Here is a 20,736-nt window from a genome sequence, read left to right as displayed (position 1 = left end):
TCCCACAAAGCATCTTTGTACCTGTCAAGTCAAACATTTGTATACTTGCTTGACTGTAACCCCAAAGTTCCAAATCATAAGGGAGAAATATTTAGATTTGGAAAACTTTAATAACAAGTATTAAAACTGATCCACTCGAGTCACTGAAAATCCCCTATTGAGGTCCCTATAGACTATCTGGCTATGAAGCACTTAACCATCTGGTGTGCCTGCCAGCATCGGTGAACTAGAAAATGTACTCAATGTAATTTAAAACTTGCTGGATGAAGTTTTGTAGAATTAAACAATTTAATTTTGGATAATGTCTAACAAATATAATTTTAATTTTGACAGGTTTTTTTGGTCAAGTAAGCCAATCTTTGTGGCAGCAATTGGATAACAAAAACCTTTGTCTTTTCAAATCATATCTGTTTCATAAAAATGATATATCACTAACATAATGGAGGTTTGCTTATTATTTATTATAAAACAGCCTTTGTAGAAAATGTAAAAGGAATACAAAATCATTAAGGTACAACCCAAAAATAAGGAGGGCCAGAATACAGCTCTTTTTTATACTCTTTGAAATTATAAACTGTTGCATTAGATCATCTTAATTTTTGAAGCAATATTAAAATGTAGCATATTTGGAAGTAGTGATATCTTGGATAAAGGGTTAGCTCACAGGCTTTTCTGACCACAGAAAGAAATAATCACACAGCTAAAGTAACGAACTGTCTTATGCAGTTTTTGGAATTTATATTAAGGTGAGAAATGTAACAGGATAGGTAAAATAATCATACCTATAAATACCTTCTACGAAACTTGTATTTCTTTGGACTCAAACTACTTCAGTTAGTTGTGATCCTGGGAGGAAACAAACAGTGCACTGTAACTGGGTAATTGCTATGGTCTGAATGTTTGTGTTCCACCCCTTTCTAAAATTCATATGTTGTAATCTTTGGGGTTTTTTTGTTTTTGTTTTCGTGTTTTACATCTTTATTGGAGTATGACTGCTTTACAATGGTGTGCTAGTTTCTGCTTCATAACAAAGTGAATCACTCACAGACACACATATGTCCCCATATCCCTTCCCCCTCCTATCTCCCTCCCTCCCACCCTCCCTTTCCCACCCATCTAGGTGGTCAAAAAGCACAAAGCTGATCTCCCCATGCTATGCGGCTGCTTCCCAGTAGCTATCTATTTTACGTTTGGTAGTGTATATATGTCCATGCCACTCTCTCATTTTGTCACAGCTTACCCTTCTCCCTCCCCATATCCTCAAGTCCATTCTCTAGTAGGTCTGTGTCTTTATTCCTGTCTTACCCCTGGGTTCTTCATGACATTTTTTTCTCTTAGATTCCATATATATATGTTAGCATACGGTATTTGTCTTTCTCTTTCTGACTTACTTAACTCTGTATGACAGACTCTAGGTCCATCCACCTCACTACAAATAACTCAATTTCATTTCCTTTTATGGCTGAGTAATATTCCATTGTATATATGTGCCACATCTTCTTTATCCATTCATCCAATTATGGGCACTTAGGTTGTTTCTATCTTCTGGCTATTGTAAATAGAGCTGCAATGAACATTTTGGTACATGACTCTTTTTGAATTTTGTTTTTCTCAGGGTATATGCCCAGTAGTGGGATTGCTGGGTCATATGGTAGTTCTATTTGTAGCTTTTTAAGGAACCTCCATACTGTTCCCCATAGTGGCTGTACAAAATCACATTCCCAGCAGAAATTCAAGAGTGTTCCCTTTTCTCCACACCCTCTCCAGCATTTATTGTTTCTAGATTTTTTGAAGATGGCCATTCTGACTGGTGTGAGATGATATCTCATTGTAGTTTTGATTTGCATTTCTCTAATGATTAATGATGTTGAGCATTCTTTCATGTGCTTGTTGGCAGTCTGTATATCTTCTTCGGAGAAATGTCTATTTAGATCTTCTGCCCATTTTTGGATTGGGTTGTTTGTTTTTTTGTTATTGAGCTGCATGAGCTGCTTGTAAAGTTTGGAGATTAATCCTGTGTCAGTTGCTTCATTTGCAAATATTTTCTCCCATTCTGAGGGTTGTCTTTTGGTCTTGTTTGTGGTTTCCTTTGCTGTGCAAAAGCTTTTGCATTTCATTAGGTCCCATTTGCTTATTTTTGTTTTTATTTCCATTTCTCTAGGAGGTGGATCAAAAAGAATCTTGCTGTGATTTATGTCATAGAGTGTTCTGCCTATGTTTTCCTCTAAGAGTTTGATAGTTTCTAGCATTACATTTAGGTCTTTAATCCATTTTGAGCTTATTCTTGTGTATGGTGTTAGGGAGTGATCTAATCTCATACTTTTACATGTACCTATCCAGTTTTCCCAGCACCACTTATTGAAGAGGCTGTCCTTTCTCCACTGTATATTCCTGCCTCATTTATCAAAGATAAGGTGACCATATGGGCATGGGTTTATCTCTGGGCTTTCTATCCTGATCAATTGATCTATCTTTCTGTTTGTGTGCCAGTACCGTACTGTCTTGATTACTGTAGATTTGTAGTATAGTCTGAAGTCAGGGAGCCTGATTCCTACAGCTCTATTTTTCATTCTCAAGATTGCTTTCGCTATTCAGGGCCTTTTGTGTTTCCATACAAACTGTGAATTTTTTTGTTCTAGTTCTGTGAAAAATGTCAGTGGTAGTTTGATATGGATTACATTGAATCTGTAGATTGCTTTCGGTAGTAGAGTCATTTTCACAATGTTGATTCTTCCAATCCAAGAACATGGTATATCTCTCCATCTATTTCTATCATCTTTAATTAATTTAATCAGTGTCTTATAATTTTCTGCATACAGGTCTTTTGTCTCCTTAGGTAGGTTTATTCCTAGATATCTTACTCTTTTTGTTGCAATGGTAAATGGCAGTGTTTTCTTGATTTCACTTTCAGATTTTTCATCATTAGTGTATAGGAATGCCAGAGATTTCTGTACATGAATTTTGTATCCTGCTACGTTACCAAATTCATTGATTGGCTCTAGTAGGTTTCAGGTAGCATTTTAGGATTCTCTATGCATCGTATCATGTCATCTGTAAACAGTGACAGCTTTACTTCATCTTTTCCAATTTGGATTCCTTTTATTTCCTTATCTTCTCTGATTGTGGTGGCTAAAACTTCCAAAACTATGTTGAATAAGAGTGGTGAGAGTGGGCAACCTTGCCTTGTTCCTGATCTTAGTGGAAATGCTTTCAGTTTTTCACCATTGAGGATGATGTTGGCTGTGGTTTTGTCATATATGGCCTTTATTATGTTGAGGAAAGTTCCCTCTATGCCTACTTTCTGCAGGGTTTTTATCATAAATGGGTGTTGAATTTTGTCGAAAACTTTCTCTGCATCTATTGAGATGACCCTATGGTTTTTTTCCTTCAGTTTTTTAATATGGTGTATCACATTGATTGACTTGCATATATTAAAGAATCGTTGCATTCCTGGAATAAACCCCACTTGATCATGGTGTATGATCCTTTTAATGTGCTGTTGGATTCTATTTGCTAGTATTTTGTTGAGGATTTTTGCATCTATGTTCATCAGTGATATTGGTCTGTAATTTTCTTTCTTTGTGATATCCTTGTCTGGTTTTGGTATCAGGATGATGGTGGCCTCGTAGAATGAGTTTGGGAGTATTCCTCCCTCTGCTATACTTTGGAAGAGTTTGACAAGGATAGGTGTTAACTCTTCTCTAAATGTTTTATAGAATTCACCTGTGAAGCCATCTGGTCCTGGGCTTTTGTTTGTTGGAATAATTTTATTCACAGTTTCAATTACAGTGCTTGTGATTGGTCTATTCATATTTTCTATTTCTTCCTGATTCAGTCTTGGCAGGTTGTGCACTTCTAAGAATTTTTCCATTTCCTCCAGGTTGTCCACTTTATTGCCATAGAGTTGCCTGTAGTAATCTCTCATGGTCTTTTGTATTTCTGCAGTGTCAGTTGTTACTTCTCCTTTTTCATTTCTAATCCTATTGATTTGAATCTTCTCCCTTTTTTTCTTGATGAGTCTGGATAATGCTTTATCAATTTTGTTTATCTTTTCAAAGAACCAGCTTTTAGTTTTATTGATCTTTGCTATTGTTTCCTTCATTTCTTTTTCATTTATTTCTGATCTGATCTATATGTTTTATTTCCTTGTGCTAATTTTGGGGTTTTTTCTTCTTTCTCTAATTGCTTTAGGTGCAAGGTTAGGTTGTTTATTCGAGATGTTTCTTGCTTCTTAAGGTAGGATTGTATTGCTATAAATTTCCCTCTTAGAACTGCTTTTGCTGCCTCCCATAGGTTTTGGGTCGTCATGTCTCCATTGTCATTTGTTTCTAGGTATTTTTTTATTTCCTTTTTGATTTCTTCAGTGATCACTTCGTTATTAAGTAGTGTATTGTTTAGCCTCCATGTGTTTGTATTTTTTACAGACCTTTTCTTGTAATTGATATCTAGTGTCATAGCATTGTGGTCAGAAAAGATACTTGATACAATTTCAATTTTCTTAAATTTACCAAGGCTTGATTTGTGACCCAAGATATGATCTGTCCTGGAGACTGTTCCATGAGCACTTGGGAAAAATGTGTATTCTGTTGTTTTTGGATGGAATGTCCTATTAATATCAATTAAATCCATCTTGTTGAATGTATCAATTATAGCTTGTGTTTCCTTATTTATTTTCATTTTGGATGATCTGTCCATGGGTGAAAGTGGGGTGTTAAAGTCCCCTAGTATGAATGTGTTACTGTTGATTTCCCCTTTTATGGCTGTTAGTATTTGCCTTATGTATTGAGGTGCTCCTATGTGGGGTGCATAAATATTTACAATTGTTATATGTGCTTCTAAGATCTATCCCTTGATCATTATTTGGTGTCCTTCTTTGTCTCTTCTCATAGTCTTTATTTTAAAGTCAATTTTGTCTGATATGAGAGTTGCTACCTCAGCTTTCATTTGGTTTCCGTATGCATGGAATATCTTTTTCACCCCCTAATTTTCAGTCTGTATGTGTCTCTAGGTCTGAAGTGGGTCTCTCGTAGACAGCATATATATAGGTCTTGCTTTTGTATCCATTCCGCCAGTCTGTATCTTTTGGTGGGAGAATTTAATCCATTTACATTTAAGGTAATTATCGATATGTATGTTCCTATTCCCATTTTCTTAGTTGTTCTGGGTTTGTTATCGTAGGTCTTTTCCTTCCCTTGTGTTTCTTGACTAGAGAAGTTCCTTAAGTATTTGTTGTAAATCTGGTTTTGTGGTGCTGAACTCTCTCAGCTTTTGCTTGTCTGTAAAGATTTTAATTTCTCCATCAAATCTGAATGAGATCCTTGCTGGGTAGAGTAATCTTGGTTGTAGGTTTTTCTCCTTCACCACTTTAAATATGTCCTGCCAGTCCCTTCTGGCTTGCAGAGTTTCTGCTGAAAGATCAGCTCTTAACCTTATGGGGATTCCCTTGTGTGTTATTTGTTGTTTTTCCCTTGCTGCTTTTAATATGTTTCCTTAGTACTTAATTTTTGACAGTTTGATTAATATGTGTCTTGGTGTGTTTCTCCTTGGATTTATCCAGTATGGGGCTCTCTGTGCTTCCTGGACTTGATTAACTATTTCCTTTCCCATATTAGGGAAGTTTTCAACTATAATCTCTTCAAATATTTTCTCAGTTCCTTTCTTTTTCTCTTCTTCTTCTGGAACCCCTATAATTTGAATGTTGGTTCATTTAATGTTGTCCCAGAGGTCTCTGAGACGGTCCTCAGTTTTTTACATTCTTTTTTCTTTATTCTGCTCTGCAATAGTTATTTCCACTATTTTATTTTCCAGGTCACTTATCCATTCTTCTGCCTCATTTATTCTACTATTGATCCCATCTAGAGTATTTTTAATTTCATTTATTGTGTTGCTCATCATTGCTTATTTCATCTTTAGTTCTTCTAGGTCCTTGTTAAATGTTTCTTGCATTTATTCTATTTCCAAGATGTTGGACCATCTTTACTATGATTATTCTGAATTCTTTTTCAGGTAGACTGACTATTTCCTCTTCATTTGTTAGGTCTCGTGGGTTTTCATCTTGCTCCTTCATCTGCTGTGTGTTTTTCTGTCTTCTCATTTTGCTTTTCTTACTGTGTTTGGTGTCTCCTTTTCACAGGCTGCAGGTTCCTAGTTCCCATTGTTTTTGGTGTCTTTCCTCAGTGGCTGAAGTTGGTTCAGTGGGTTGTGTAGGCTTCCTGGTGCAGGGGACTAGTGCCTGTGTTCTGGTGGATGAGGTTGGATCTTGTCTTTCTGGTGAGCAGGTCCACGTCTGGTGGTTTGTTTTGGGGTGTCTGTGGACTTATTATGCTTTTAGTCAGCCTCTCTGCTAATGGGTGGGACTGTGTTCCTGTCTTGCTAGTTGTTTGGCATAGGGTGTCCAGCACTGTAGCTTGCTGGTCGTTGAGTGAAGCTGGGTGTTGGTGGGGAGATGGAGATCTCTGGGAGATTTTCACTGTTTGATATTCCATGGAGCTGGGAGGTCTCTTGTGGACCAGTGTCTTGAAGTTGGCTCTCCTACCTCAGAGGCACAGCACTGACTCCTGGCTGCAGCACTGAGAGCCTTTCATCCACACAGCTCAGAATAAGAGGGAGAAAGAAAGAAAGAAAGAAAGAAAGAAAGAAAGAAAGAAAGAAAGAAAGAAAGAAAGAAAGAAAGAAAGAAAGAAAGGAAGGAAGGAAGAAAGAAAGAAGGAAAGAAAGAAAGAAAGAAACAGGATAAAAGAAAATAATATAAAGTAAGATAAAAGTTATTAAAATAAAAAATAATTATTAAGAAAAAAGATTTTTTTAAGTGAAAAAAAAAAACAGTAGGGTAGAACCCTAGGACAAATGGTGAAAGCAAAGCTATACAGACAAAATCTCACACAGAAGCATACACATACACAGTAACAAAAAGAGGAAAAGGGGAAAAAATCATAAATCTTGCTCTCAAAGTCCACCTCCTCAATTTGAGATGATTCGTTGTCTATTCAGGTATTCCACAGATGCAGGGTACATCAAGTTGATTGTGGAGATTTAATCCGCTGTTTCTGAGGCTGCTAGGAGAGATTTCCCTTTCTCTTCTTTGTTTGCACTGCTCACAGGGTTCTGCTTTGGATTTGGCCCTGCCTCTGCATGTAGGTCGCCAGAGGGCGTCTGTTATTTGCTCAGACAGGACGGGGTTAAAGGAGCCGCTGATTTGGGGGCTCTGGCTACTCAGGCCACAGGGAGGGAGGGGTACGGATTGCGGGGCGAGCCTGTGGTGGCAGAGGCCGGCGTGACGTTGCACCAGCCTGAGGCATGCTGTACATTCTCTCAGGGATGTTGTCCCTGGATCCCGGGACCCTGGCAGTGGCGGGCTGCACAGACTCCCTAGAAGGCAGGTGTGGATAGTGACCTGTGCTCTCACACAGCCTTCTTGGTGGCAGCAGCAGCAGCCTTTGCCTCTCATGCTTGTCTCTAGGGTCCGCGCTTTTGGCCGTGGCTCGCGCGCATCTCTGGAGCTCCTTTAAGCAGCACTCTTAATCCCCTCTCCTTGCGCTCCAGGAAACAAAGAGGGAAGAAAAAGTCTCTTGCCTCTTCGGCAGGTCCAGACTTTCCCCAGGACTCCCTCCTGGCTAGTCGTGATGCACTAACCCCCTGCAGGCTGTGTTCACGCCGTCAACCCCAGTCCTCTTCCTGCGCTCTGAGGGAAGCCCAAGCCTCAGCTCCCAGCCCTGCCCACCCCAGCGGGTGAACAGAAAAGCCTCTCGGGCTGGTGAGTGCCTGTCGGCACCCATCCTCTGTGCAGGAATCTCTCTGCTTTGCCCTCTGCACCCCTCTGTTGTGCTCTCCTCCACGGGTCCAAAGCTTCCGCCCTCTGCCACCCGCAGTCTCTGCCCACGAAGGGTCTTCCTAGTGTGTGGAAAGCTTTCCTCCTTCACAGCTCCCTCCCACTTGTGCAGGTCCCATCCCTATTCTTTTGTCTCTGTTTATTCTTTTTTCTTTTGCCCTACCCAGGTACATGGGGAGTTTCTTGCCTTTTGAGAGGTCTGAGGCCTTCTGCCAGTGTTCAGTAGGTGTTCTGTAGGAGTTGTTCCACATGTAGATGTATTTCTGATGTATCTGTGGGGAGGAAGGTGATTTCCATGTCTTACTCTTTTGCCATCTTCCCCCTCTCCCATATGTTGAAACCTTAACTCCCAGTGTGAAGGTATTAAGAAGTGAAGCCTTTGGAAAGTGATTAGGTCATGAGGGTGGAGCCCTCATGATTGGGATTAGTGCCCTTAAAAGAGATCCCAGAGAGCTAGCTTACTCTCCTTCTCCTCCTGCCATGTGAAGTTACAGTGAGGAAAGAGCTGTCAATGAGTAAGCAGGCCCGCACTGTGGGCCATGATCTAATATGTCCCAGTGTCATGGTCTTAAACTTCCGAGACTCCAGAACTGTGAGAAATAAATGTTTGTTGTTTAAAAGCCACTCAGTTTATGTTATTTTTGTTATAGCAGCCAGAACAGACTGAAACAGTAACCAAGAACTGTTTGAAAAGTTGTTGGCAGGGTTTAGGGACACCAACAAGAAAAAGGATTGTGCTATATCCTCAAGCTAGCAACAGCATGGAGACTTTACATCCATAAGTGTGAATGCACAAGTAAGTGGAGGATATGTTTGTATGGAGAGTGTAGCTGTATGGAGAATGCTGAATGGCAGGTTATTTAATGGATGCAGTCACCCCACATTGACCTGACAGGAAAGGAATCATAGAAAAAATAGCCTAACCTCACTCTTCTCCAGCTCTTTGGTATTCTTGCAACTGACTTCCTTTAATCAACTCAACTGGAAGTCAAATATCATAAATTCAGGCCACATTGGTCAGGCTTCTCTTGCATCAACCCAAGGCAAGATGGGGAAAAATGAAAAGTGTATCTATTAACCCCAAACTCCCAATCCATCCCTCCCCCACTCTCCCTCCCCCTTGGAAACCACAAGTCTATTCTCTATGTCTGTGATTCTGTTTCTGTTTTGTAGATAGGTTCATTTGTGTCATATTTTAGATTCCATGTATAAGTGATATCATATGGTTAGCAGATAAAAACTATTATATATAGAATGGAAAAACAACAAGGTCTTATTTTATAGCACAGGGAACAATATTCAATATGCTGTGATAAACCATAATGGAAAAGAATATTAAAAAGAATGTATACATATGTATAACTGAATCACTTTGCTGTATAACAGAAACTAACACAACATTATAAGTAAACTATACTTCAATTTTTTAAAAAGTGTATCTGGATGGACAATCCAGCACAATTCCCAAAGAAACACTTAGCATAAAATCTGAGTACAGATAACTAGCAAGATAATAAGTCTATCGTTTTGAATTTACAAGCTTGCCTTTTTAAAAATGAATAGCTAATTGAGTATTGGAGTGGTTAATTTGGCAATGATGCTGAACTACCTGTTTAAACAAATCAGCAGCAGCAGCACAGCCAAAGTAGTTTTAGTGTGAAGTGATGGATCAAATGATGTAGGACCAGTGTACATGCCTCAGATAAGGAGAGTCTAAGCTATATAAACTTGGAAGCAGTTGTTCTAGGACTAGTAATCTAAGATAAATAGAACCTCAAACAACAGTAGCAATCCCTTCCTTTCTGCAACCTCGACTACTAAAGATATGTTATGGATATAAATACCTCAAGATTTACATTCATAATTAGCCCTAAAAACAAACCCTAGGATTTCCTACTGGAATTTATCATTCTCAAAAAAATTTTAACAAAGTTTCTAAAAGGATTTGAACCTAATAAATCAGTGTATTTTCTATGTTCTATATGTCTTATTGCCTTACTAAACTTTCCAGTTTTAGAGAGATGATAATGAATGTTTTCCCAAATAGAAAGCCAATAAAATGGTTTAACATTATGAATATCTATTGACACATGACACAGAACTACCTCTATGGAGTTGAAACAGTTGAAATGGAGCATTAGAAGCCATATATTGATTACAATATTGTTTACAAGAACAAAAAAAGAGAACAATCTTAATAAGGATACAAATGAGCTTTAGAAAACCATCATGAAATAATATTAAGCAACCTTTAAAATAGTGCTTGTTAGGTTTTTGATAGCAGAGATAAATAATTATTTTAGGAAATAAAAATATGCATACAACATTAGCATTCATTTTGGTGAGAATATAAATAAGAAGAACTAGAAGAAATTCAATAAATATTAAAAGATAGTTTGGATTGTGGATATATGGTTGACTTTTTTAAATTTTTATTGGAGTATAGTTGATTTATAATGTTCTGTTAGTTTTATGCATACAGCAAAATGAATCAGTTATACATATACATATATTGACTCTTTTTTAGATTCTTTTCCTATATAGGCCATTACAGAGTATTGAGTAGATTTCCTGTGCTATACATTAGGTCCTTACTAGTTGTCCATTCTATATATAATAGAGTGTATATGTCAATCCCAATCTCCCAAATTATCTCACCCCCAGCCTTACCCTCTGATAATCATGTTTGTTTTCTACACCTGTAACTCTATTTCTCTTTTGTAAGTTCATTTGTAGCCATTTTTTAGATTCCATATGTAAGCAATATCACATATTTATCTTTTTCTGTCTGACTTATTTCACTCAATATGACAATCTCTAGGTCCATCTATGTTGCTGCAAATGGCATTATTTTGTTCATTTTTATAGCTGAGTAATATTCCATTGTATATATATGTACCACATCTTCTTAATTCATTCCTCTGTGGTTTGATACTTAGGTTGCTTCCATGTCTTGGCTATTGTAAATAGCACTACAATGAATATTGGGGTGCATGTATCTTTTGAATTATGGTTTTCTCAGGATAATGCCCAGAAGTGGGATTGCTGGATCATATGGTAACTCTATTTTTAGTTTTTTAAGGAATCTCCATACTGTTTTCCATAGTGGCTCTACCAGTTGGCATTCCCACCAACAGTGTATGAGGGTTCCTTTTTCTCCACATTCTCTCCAGCATTTATTGTTTATAGATTTTTTGATGACGGCCATTCTGAAGGGTGTGAAGTGATACTCCATTGCAGTTTTGATTTGCTTTTCTCTAATAATTAGTGATGTTGAGGATCATTTCATGTGCTTTTTGGCCATCTGTATGTCTTCTTTGGTGAAATTTCTATTTAGATCTTCCACTCATTTTCTGATTGACTTGTTTGTTTTATTGATATTGAGCTGTATGAGCTGTTTGTACATTTTGGAGATTAATCCCTTGTCTGTTACTTCATTTGCAAATGTTTTCCCCAATTCTGTAGGTTGTCTTTTCATTTTGTTTATGTTTTTTTTTTTTGCTGTGAAAAACCATTTAAGTTTAATTAGGTCCCATTTGTTTATTTTTGCTTTTATTTTCATTACTCTAGGAAGTGGATCAAAAAAGATCTTCCTGTGATTTACGTCAGAGAGTGTTCTGCCTATGGTTTCCTCTAAGAGTTTTAAAGTATCTGGCCTTACATTTAAATATTTAATCCATTTTGAGTTGATTATTTTTTGGTGTTAGGGTGTGTTCTAATTTCATTCTTTTGCATGTGGCTGTCCAGTTTTCCCAGCACCACTTATTGAAGAGATGGTCTTTTCTCCACTGTATATTCTTGCCTCCTTTGTCATAGATTAGGTGATCGTAGGTGTGTGGGTTTATCTCTGGGCTTTCTATCCTGTTCCATTTATCTACATTTCTGTTTTTGTAACATTATAATACTGTTTGATTACTGTAGCTCTATAGTGTAGTCTAAAGTCAGGGAGCCTGATTCCTCCAGCTGTGTTTTTTCTCCCTCAATATAGCTTTGGTTGTTCAGGGTCTTTTGTGTTTCCATACAGATTGTAAAATTTTTTGTTCTAATTCTGTGAAAAATGGCATTGGTAATTTGATAGGGATTACATTGAATCTGTAGATTGCTTTGGGTATTATAGTCATTTTGACAATATTGATTCTCCAATCCAAAAACATGTTATATGTCTTCATCTGTTTGTGTCATCTGTTATTTCTTTCATCACTATCTTATAGCTTTCCGAGTACAGGTCTTTTGCCTCCTTAGGTAGTTTTATTCCTAGGTATTTTATTCTTTTTGATGGAAGCATAAATGGGATTGTTTCCTTAACTTCTCTTTCTGATTTTTCATTGTTAGTGTGCAGGAATGCAAGAGAATTCTGTGTATTAATTTTGTATCCTGCAACTTTACCAAATTCATTGATGAGCTCTGATAGTTTTCTGGTAAGATCTTAAGGATTTTCTATGTATAGTATCATGTCATCTGCAAACAATCACAGTTTTACTTATTTTTCCAATTTGGATTCATTTTATTCCTTATTTTTCTCTGATTGCCAAGGTTAGGACATCCAAAAATATGTTGAATAAAAGTGGTGAGACTGGACATTCTTGACTTGTTCTTGATCTTAGAGGAAATGCTTTCAGGTTTTCACCATTGAGAGTAATGTTTGTTGTGGGTTGATTGTATATGGCCTTTATTATGTTGAGGTAAGTTCCCTCTATGCCCACTTTCTGCAGAGTTTTTTATCATAAATGGTGTTGAATTTTGTCAAAAGCTTTTTCTGCATCTACTGAGATGATCATATGGTTCTTATTCTTCATTTTGGTAATGTGGTGTATCACATTGATTGATTTGCATATATTGAAGAGTGCTTACATCCCTGGGATAAATCCCACTTGATCATGGTGTATGATCCTTTTAATGTGTTGTTGGATTTGGTTTGCTAGTTTTTTGCTGAGGATTTTCGTGTCTGTGTTCATCAGTGATATTGACCCATAAATTTTTTTGTGTGTGTGATATCTTTGTCGGGTTTTGGTATCAAGGTGATGGTGGCCTCATAAAATGGGTTTGGGTGTGTTCCTTCCTCTTCAATTTTTTGCAAGAGCTTCTGAAGTGTAGGTGTTAACTCTTCACTAAATGTTTGATAGAATTTGCCTGTGAAGCCGCCTGTTCCTAGACTTTTGCTTGTTAGAAGATTTTTAATCACAGTTTCAATTTCATTACTTGTGATTGGTATGTTCATATATTTTATTTCATCCTGGTTCAGTCTTGGAAGGTTGTACCTTTCTAAGAATTTGTCCATTTCTTCTGTTGTCCATTTTATTGGCACATAGTTGCCTGTAGTAATTTCTTATGATTCTTTGTACTTCTGTGGTGTCCATTGTAACTTCTCCTTTTTCATTTCTAATTTTATTGATTTGAATCCTCTCCCTTTTTTTCTTGATGAGTCTGGCTAAAGGTTTATCAATTTTGTTTATCTTTTCAAGGAACCAGCTCCTAGTTTTATTGATCTTTGCTATTGTTTTCTTTGTCTCTCTTTCATTTATTTCTGCTCTGATTTTTATCTTTTACTAACTTAAGGGGTTTTTTGCTCTTCCTTCTCTAGTTGCTTTAGGTGTAAGGATAGGTTGTTTATTTTAGATTTTTCTTGTTTCTTGAGGTAAGATTGTATTGCTATAAACTTCCCTCTTCGAACTGCTTTTGCTGTGCTCCATAGGTTTTTGATCGTCGTGTTTTCGTTGTCATTTGTCTGTACGTATTTTATTTCCTCTCTGATTTCTTCAGTGGTCCATTGGTTATTTAGTGTCTTTTGTGTTTATTTTGTTCCATGGCAGTGATTTCCACCACTCTGTCTCCCAGCTCTTTTATTCTTTCTGCTTCAGTTATTCTGCCACTGCTTCCTTCTAGTGTATTTCTCATTTCAGTTATTGTGATTTCATCTCTGCTTGTTCTTCAGCTCTTCTAGGTCTTCATTAAACATTTCTTGTATCTTGTTGATCCATGCCTCTATTCTTTTTCTGAGATCATTTTTACTATCATTATTCTGAATTATTTTTCTGGTACATTGCCTTTCTCCTTTTCATTTAGTTTTTCTTATAGGTTTTTATCTTTCTCCTAAGTCTGCAGTATATTTCTCTGTCATCTCATTTTGTCTAACTTACTGTGTTTGTGGTCTCCTTTCTGCAGGCTGCAGGATCTTAGTTCTTCTTGCTTCCAGTGACTGCCCCTTGGTGGATGAGGTTGGTCCAGAGGTTTGTGCCAGTATCCCTTTGATAGAGGGTTCAACTGGTGTTGTATTGACCAGAGCCTGCCCTGGATATTTAGTGCGACCTCCCCTTTGCTCTTTGGTTGTCAATGCCCTGTCAAGGGTGGGGTTTGCTCCCTAGTTACTGAAGTAGAGGCCCCTCGGTCTGTTTCTTAGCTGTGTTTCCAATCTGCAGTGTGAGGTAGGTAAGAATGGAGCACTCCAACCAGGAGAGAAGCCACTGAGTACTCCTCCTCTGGACATGTTCACGTGTGTATGTGCTCTGTTGTGTCCCCTTTCACCCACTGTGGGTGTCCTGTGACCATTAACTTAACTGCACATGTTGGTTGTGCTAGTCCAATCAAAAATACACACAGGTCCAGCTACAATTTATCTGACTGTGACAGGGCCTTTTAAGGCCATAGCTGAGTCGGTGCAGGCCCCCCCCCCAAAAATAAAAAGTACCAAATGTATGAAATCTCAGTTATGTGTGAGCATGGGCTGATTAGTCATTAACCCATCAAGATGTCTTATTTAAGGGGAATGAGTGGGCGATTTTAAGTTAAGATGGTCCTGAAGTAAGAACCAGATGTCTTATAAAGATCACCGTTAGCTACCCCCAAGGAGTATGGGCCCGGTGCGAGAAGAGGGATCCCTGCCGAGCGGGTTGCTGGTTTCACACGGCATGGTGATTAAGCTCGTGATCTAATGGAGTGGCCATAGGATATAATGGAAATAAAATTGTTTGAGGATATATAATATGTAAGAGCATATATATTATGTAATTTGTAAGATTAGTAAGATTTAATACGGGCTTTAACTTACCGTATGGGAAATAAATGAATGCACAATAATACATAGCATGTACATATGGATATTTACAAGGAGAGACTAAGATATTAACATGTATACATACACGTGTATGTAATACTCACAGTAAAATGTTTTGAAATAAATTATCTTTAATACTGACATAGTACTGTAGTGTTTTGGTAATTCTACAATAAGCTTTTTTCAAGGAATAGTTTATGTAGAATTCCAGCTTTGGGTGTTGGTTGTGAGATTTAATGTCTCTTCCTTGAGTCTTAGGGAGGAATGAGATTCTCCTTTTCCGATTTACAAGACCGGGGTATTTTATTATACTACAAAGACTCTTCATTTTAAAAGTTTATTTTCAATAAGGCTGATTGTTGGTATTAGCACTAGGATCAGGAGGAAATATAAAGTAGATGCTAATTGGCCTACGATAATGTATGGGTGCTCTACAGGTTGGCCTCCGATTCATGTTAAGGTTAGGAGGTCTGCAATCAAAGTTCAGAATAAGAGTTGGCTAAAGGGTCAGAATATTATACTTCATTGTTTGGATGTTTGAAGTATTGGAATGAATACTAGGATGAGGATGGAAAGTAGTAGTGCTAGTACTCCTCCTAGTTTATTAGGAATTGATCGTAGGATTGCGTATGCAAATAGGAAATATCATTCTGGCTTGATGTGTGCAGGGGTGCTTAGTGGGTTTGCTGGGGTGTAGTTATCGGGGTCTCCTAAAAGGCCGGGTGTGAAGAGTTAGTGCTAGTAGGGTCAGGATTAATAGTAAAGCGCCTAAGATATCTTTGATTGTGTAGTAAGGGTGGAATGGGATTATATCTATATTGGATGGGATTCCTGTGGGGTTGTTGGATCCCGTTTCGTGGAAGAATAATAAGTGAACAGCTACTAATGCTGTAATGATGAATGGGAGGATAAAGTGGAAGGCGAAGAAACGTGTTAATGTTGCCTTGTCTATGGAGAATCCACCTCAGATTCATTCTACTAAGGTGTTACCAATATAAGGGATTGCTGATAGGAGGTTAGTGATAACGGTTGCGCCACAGAATGATATTTGTCCTCAGGGTAGGACATAGCCTACGAATGCGGTGGCCATAACTATTAGTAGTAGAAGTACGCCGATATTTCATGTTTCTTGGAACATGTAAGAACCGTAGTATAGGCCACGTCCGATGTGGGCGTAAAGGCAAATGAAGAATATGGAGGCTCTGTTTGCATGTAGGTATCGGATGATTCAGCCATAGTTAACGTCTCGACAGATATGTGCGACTGATGAAAGAGCAGTTGAGGTGTCTGGTGTATAATGTATTGCTAGGAATAAGCCTGTCAGGATTTGTATGATTAGGCAGAGGCCTAGTAGGGAGCCAAAGTTTCATCATGAGGAAATGTTTGATGGGGTGGGAAGGTTGATAAATGTGTCATTGAGAATTTTTACTAGTGGGTGTGTTTTTCGGATGTTGGTCATTAAGGTTCTTGTAGTTGAATTACAATGATGATTTTTCATGTCATTGGTCGTCTAGTTACGGGAGTTTAGGGTTGATTGTGGGTGGTGCTATGGAGTGTGGAATTGTTTTTAGTTTTGGGGGTTCGTTTTTAGGTTTGATAGTATTTTTGATTTATTTGGGGGGAATATTAGTTGTATTTGGTTATACAACAGCTATAGCTACTGAGCAGTATCTTGAAGTTTGGGTTTCTAACAAAGTTGTGTTAGGGGGATTTCTTTTAGGTCTGATGGTAGAGTTTTTAGTGGTGCTGTATGTTTTAGGAGGTGAAGAAGTGAGCTTTGTGTTTGAGTTTAATGGATTAGGGGATTGAGTTATTTATGATACAGGAGACTCTGGGTTTTTTCATGAGGAAGCTATAGGGATTGCTGCTTTGTACAGTTATGGCACCTGATTCGTTATTGTTACTGGGTGATCGTTGTTTATTGGTGTTGTGGTTATTATGGAGATTACTCGGGGCAATTAAATAATAGTATGGTAAGTGTTATGGTGATGAGGAAAGATAAGAAGTATAATTTGATGAGGCCTTTTTGGTTTGAAGTTAGTAGGGAGGCCTTTAGTTGAATGGAGGCTATGGTTTTTGGTAGAATAGTTTCTGTCCAGGTTAGATCTAGTAGAGAAGTTGCGAGTTTTTGGCTTATTGTTAGGACTAGGTGAGGGGGTAGGCGATGTATTATTGTGGGGAAGTAACCTAGTAGGGTGGAGAAATTGGTAGAATTTGATGGGTGTGGGTATTTTAGGTTTTTTGAATAGGTATTGATTTTGAATGCGAGAATAAAGCCTAAGATTGTTACTATAAGGGCTGTTAGTTTTAGGTGTAAAGGTATAGTTATTAAGGGGGTAGTTATTGGGGGTATATTGTTAGAGAGGATGAATCCGGCGAAGATGCTCCGATTAATAGACGTTTGATAGGGTTAATCAGTATGGGGTTAGTTTCATTAATGCTTATGAGAGGAGGGAAGCGAGGTTGTTCTAGTAGAGTAAGGAAAATAATGCGAGTGCTGTAAATAGCTGTTAGGGAGGTGGCGATTAGTGTTAGTAGTAAGGCTCAGGCGTTGGTATAAGACGAAGTGGCGGCTTCAATGATGAGGTCTTTAGAGTAGAATCCTGTGAGGAATGGTATTCCTGTTAGTGCGAAGCAGCCAGTGATAAGGGCGGTTATAGTGAAGGGAAGGATTTTGTATAGTCCTCCTATTTTTCGAATGTCTTGTTCGTTATTTAGATTGTGGATGATGGAGCCGGAGCATAGGAATAATATAGCTTTAAAGAAAGCGTGTGTACAGATGTGCAGGAATGCTAGGTGAGGTTGGTTGAGGCCTATGGTTACTATTATTAGACCAAGTTGACTGGAGGTGGAGAAAGCAATAATTTTTTTAATGTCATTTTGGGTTAAGGCGCAAATAGCTGTGAATAGAGTGGTAAGGGCGCCTAGAGAAAGTATTATTGTTTGAATGAGTTTGTTGTTCTCTATTAGAGGGTAGAAACGGATAAGTAGGAAGATCTCTGCTACGACTATTGTGCTTGAGTGGAGTAGGGCTGAGACTGGAGTGGGGCCTTCTATTGCTGAGGGTAGTCAAGGGTGTAATCCAAATTGGGCTGATTTTCCAGCTGCGGCTAGTGTGAGTCCTATGAAGGGGAGGTTTGGGGGGTATTGGTTGAGTATAAAGATTTGTTGTAGATCTCATGCGTTTGTGTTAGATAAGAATCAGGCTATAGATAGGAGGAATCCGATATTTCCGATGTGGTTATATAGGATTGCTTGAAGGGCGGCTGTATTGGGATCTGTCCGTCCGAATCATCAGCCAATTAATAAGAAGGATGTGATTCCTACTCCTTCTCACCCAATAAATAGTTGGAAGAGGTTATTAGCTGTGACGAGAATAAGTATGGTAATGAGGAAAATAAGTAGGTATTTGAAGAATTGGTTGATGTGAGGATCAGAGTGTATATATCGGATTGAAAATTCTATGATGGACCATGTAATGAATAATGCTACGGGTATAAATATAAGTGAGAAGTAGTTTATTTTAAAGCTGAGGGTTAGTTTAAGGGTATGGGTGGTAATTCAGTGTCAGTTTGAAATGAGTATTTCTTGATTTGTATGGATGAACATTGTTATTGGGATCAGGTTAGTGATGAAGGCAAATAGGGTTATATTCTTTATATAATGTTGGTATTTGTTGTTTTTGTAGAGGTTTGTACTAGATACTATAACAGGGGTAACCAGTATGAGTAGTGTAAGTGGAGGAAGTGAATAAGTTTATTACTTTTATTTGGAGTTGCACCAATTTTTTGGTTCCTAAGGCCAATGGATAACTACTATCCTTTAAAAGTTTGAAAAAGCCACATTGTTAGGTGTGGGGGGCATGAATTAGCAGTTCTTGCAATACTTTTTCGGTAAGTAAGAAGTTCTGTCTTCTGTTTTTAGCTTCACGGACTAATGTTCTTTTTAAACTATACTTACAATAAAGGGGTCCTAGGATGATTTTAGGATTTAGCGACAGGAGTAGTAAGGGGATAATGTGTAGGGCTATTAAGGTGTGCTCTCATGTAAAAAAGGGGTAAGGTTGTTAATATGGTGTGTATACTTGCCGCGTTGTGTTATGATTAGTATATATAAGGAGTAGAGGGCTGTGATTACAATGTTTGTTCCTATGAGGATGATGGTGAGGTTTGATCACGAGAAGGTTGATATGATTATGAGTAGTTCTCCAATCAGGTTGATGATAGGGGGTAGGGCGAGGTTTGCTAGGCACGCTAGTAGTCATCAGGTGGCTATTAGTGGGAGAAAGATTTGTAGGCCTCATGCTAGGATTATGGTTCAGCTATGAACTCGTTCGTAGTTTGAATTTGCTAGGCAGAATAATATAGAGGGTGTAAGGCCGTGGGCAATTATTAGAGCAGTGGCTCCTATGTAGCTTCAAGGGGTTTGGATGAGGACAGCTGCCATGGCGAGTGCTATGTGGCTAATTGAGGAGTATGCGATTAGTGATTTTAGGTCTGTTTGGCGTAAACAGATAGAGCTGGTTATAATCATTCCTCATAGGGATAGTACAAGGAAGGGGTAGGCTATGTGTTCTGTTAGGGGGTTAAGGATTGATGTGATTCGTAGTATGCCATAGCCTCCGAGTTTTAATAATACGTCTGCAAGGACTATTGAACCTGCAATGGGGGCTTCTACATGTGCTTTAGGTAATCAGAGATGTAGACCATATAGAGGTATTTTTACTAGGAAAGCTATTATGCAAGCTAATCATATGAGAGTGTTAGATCAGGAAGTAGGTAGTGGTTGGGCTCAGTATTGTAGTAATAGGAAGTTTAGGGAACCTAGTGTATTTTGTAAATATGTTAGTGCTACTAGTAAGGGGAGAGATCCTATGAGTGTATAGAATAAGAAATAGAGTCCTGCATTAAGTCGCTCTGTTTTGTTGCCTCATTGGGTGATGATGATGAGCATAGGGATTAGTATAGCTTCAAATGTGATGTAAAACATGATTAATTCTATAGCAGTGAAGGTTATAATTAAAAGGGTTTGTAGTATGATTAGCATTGTAATGTAGAGTTTTTTTCGGGTAAGTGGTTCTTTTAGGAGGTGTGATTGGCTTGCTATTAGTATTAATGGGAGAAGTCACATTGTTAATATTAAGAGTAGTGTAGAAAGGGAGTCAGAGAAAAATGTCAAGGAGTAGTTGAGACTATTGTCGTTAAATTGGTTAAGTAAGAGTAGGCTTGTAAAGCTGATTAGTAAGCTGTGGGTTGTGGTATTAATTCAAAAAAAGTTACTTTTTGATAGTCAAGTTAAAGGTATTAGCATAATGGTAGGAATAATAAATTTTAGCATTGAAGGAGGTTAAGGTTTTGTACGTAGTCAGTACCATACGTATTTGAGATTATAACTAGCAGGGCCAGTCCGATAGCTGCTTCGCAGGCTGCAAATACTAAAAAGATGATTGGTACTATGTTGGTCAGAGTGAAGTGTGAGTTTAGGATTGTGAGGGCTGCTAAAATGAACAATGATAGTACCATACCTTCTAAGCATAGTAATGCAGATATTAGGTGGGATCGATATATTAATAGACCGATGAGAGATATGGTAAAGGCTATTAGAATATTAATATGGATTAAGGACATTTGGTACTTGTGAGTTTAAATCACAGTCTAGTGGGTCGAAACCACTTATTTTATTTTAAACTAAGTACCATATTTGTCTCATTCTAGGCCTTTTTGGGTTCATTCATAGGTCGGCCTAACCGCCAGTAGGGAGATTAAGAATAGGGTCATAAGGAGTATAGTTGTTAGGTTATTTGTTTGAATTGCTCAGGGTAAGGGGAGTAGGAGAGCAATTTCTAGGTCGAAAAGGA

At 38.0% G+C, this 20,736-nt stretch overlaps 1 protein-coding gene across 3 annotated transcripts in view; it reads left to right on the top strand.

Annotated features, from left to right (window-relative positions):
• Window positions 1–20,736, top strand: part of GRIA4 (glutamate ionotropic receptor AMPA type subunit 4) — a 520,203-nt gene that overhangs the window by 293,038 nt on the left and 206,429 nt on the right. The window lies entirely within an intron of this gene.

This window comes from Phocoena phocoena, chromosome 8 (assembly GCF_963924675.1).
Source record: "Phocoena phocoena chromosome 8, mPhoPho1.1, whole genome shotgun sequence".
NCBI classification, from domain to species: domain Eukaryota; kingdom Metazoa; phylum Chordata; class Mammalia; order Artiodactyla; family Phocoenidae; genus Phocoena; species Phocoena phocoena.
The sequence above is the reverse complement of the archived record's forward strand: the minus strand, read 5'-3'. Positions and strand labels throughout refer to the sequence as shown.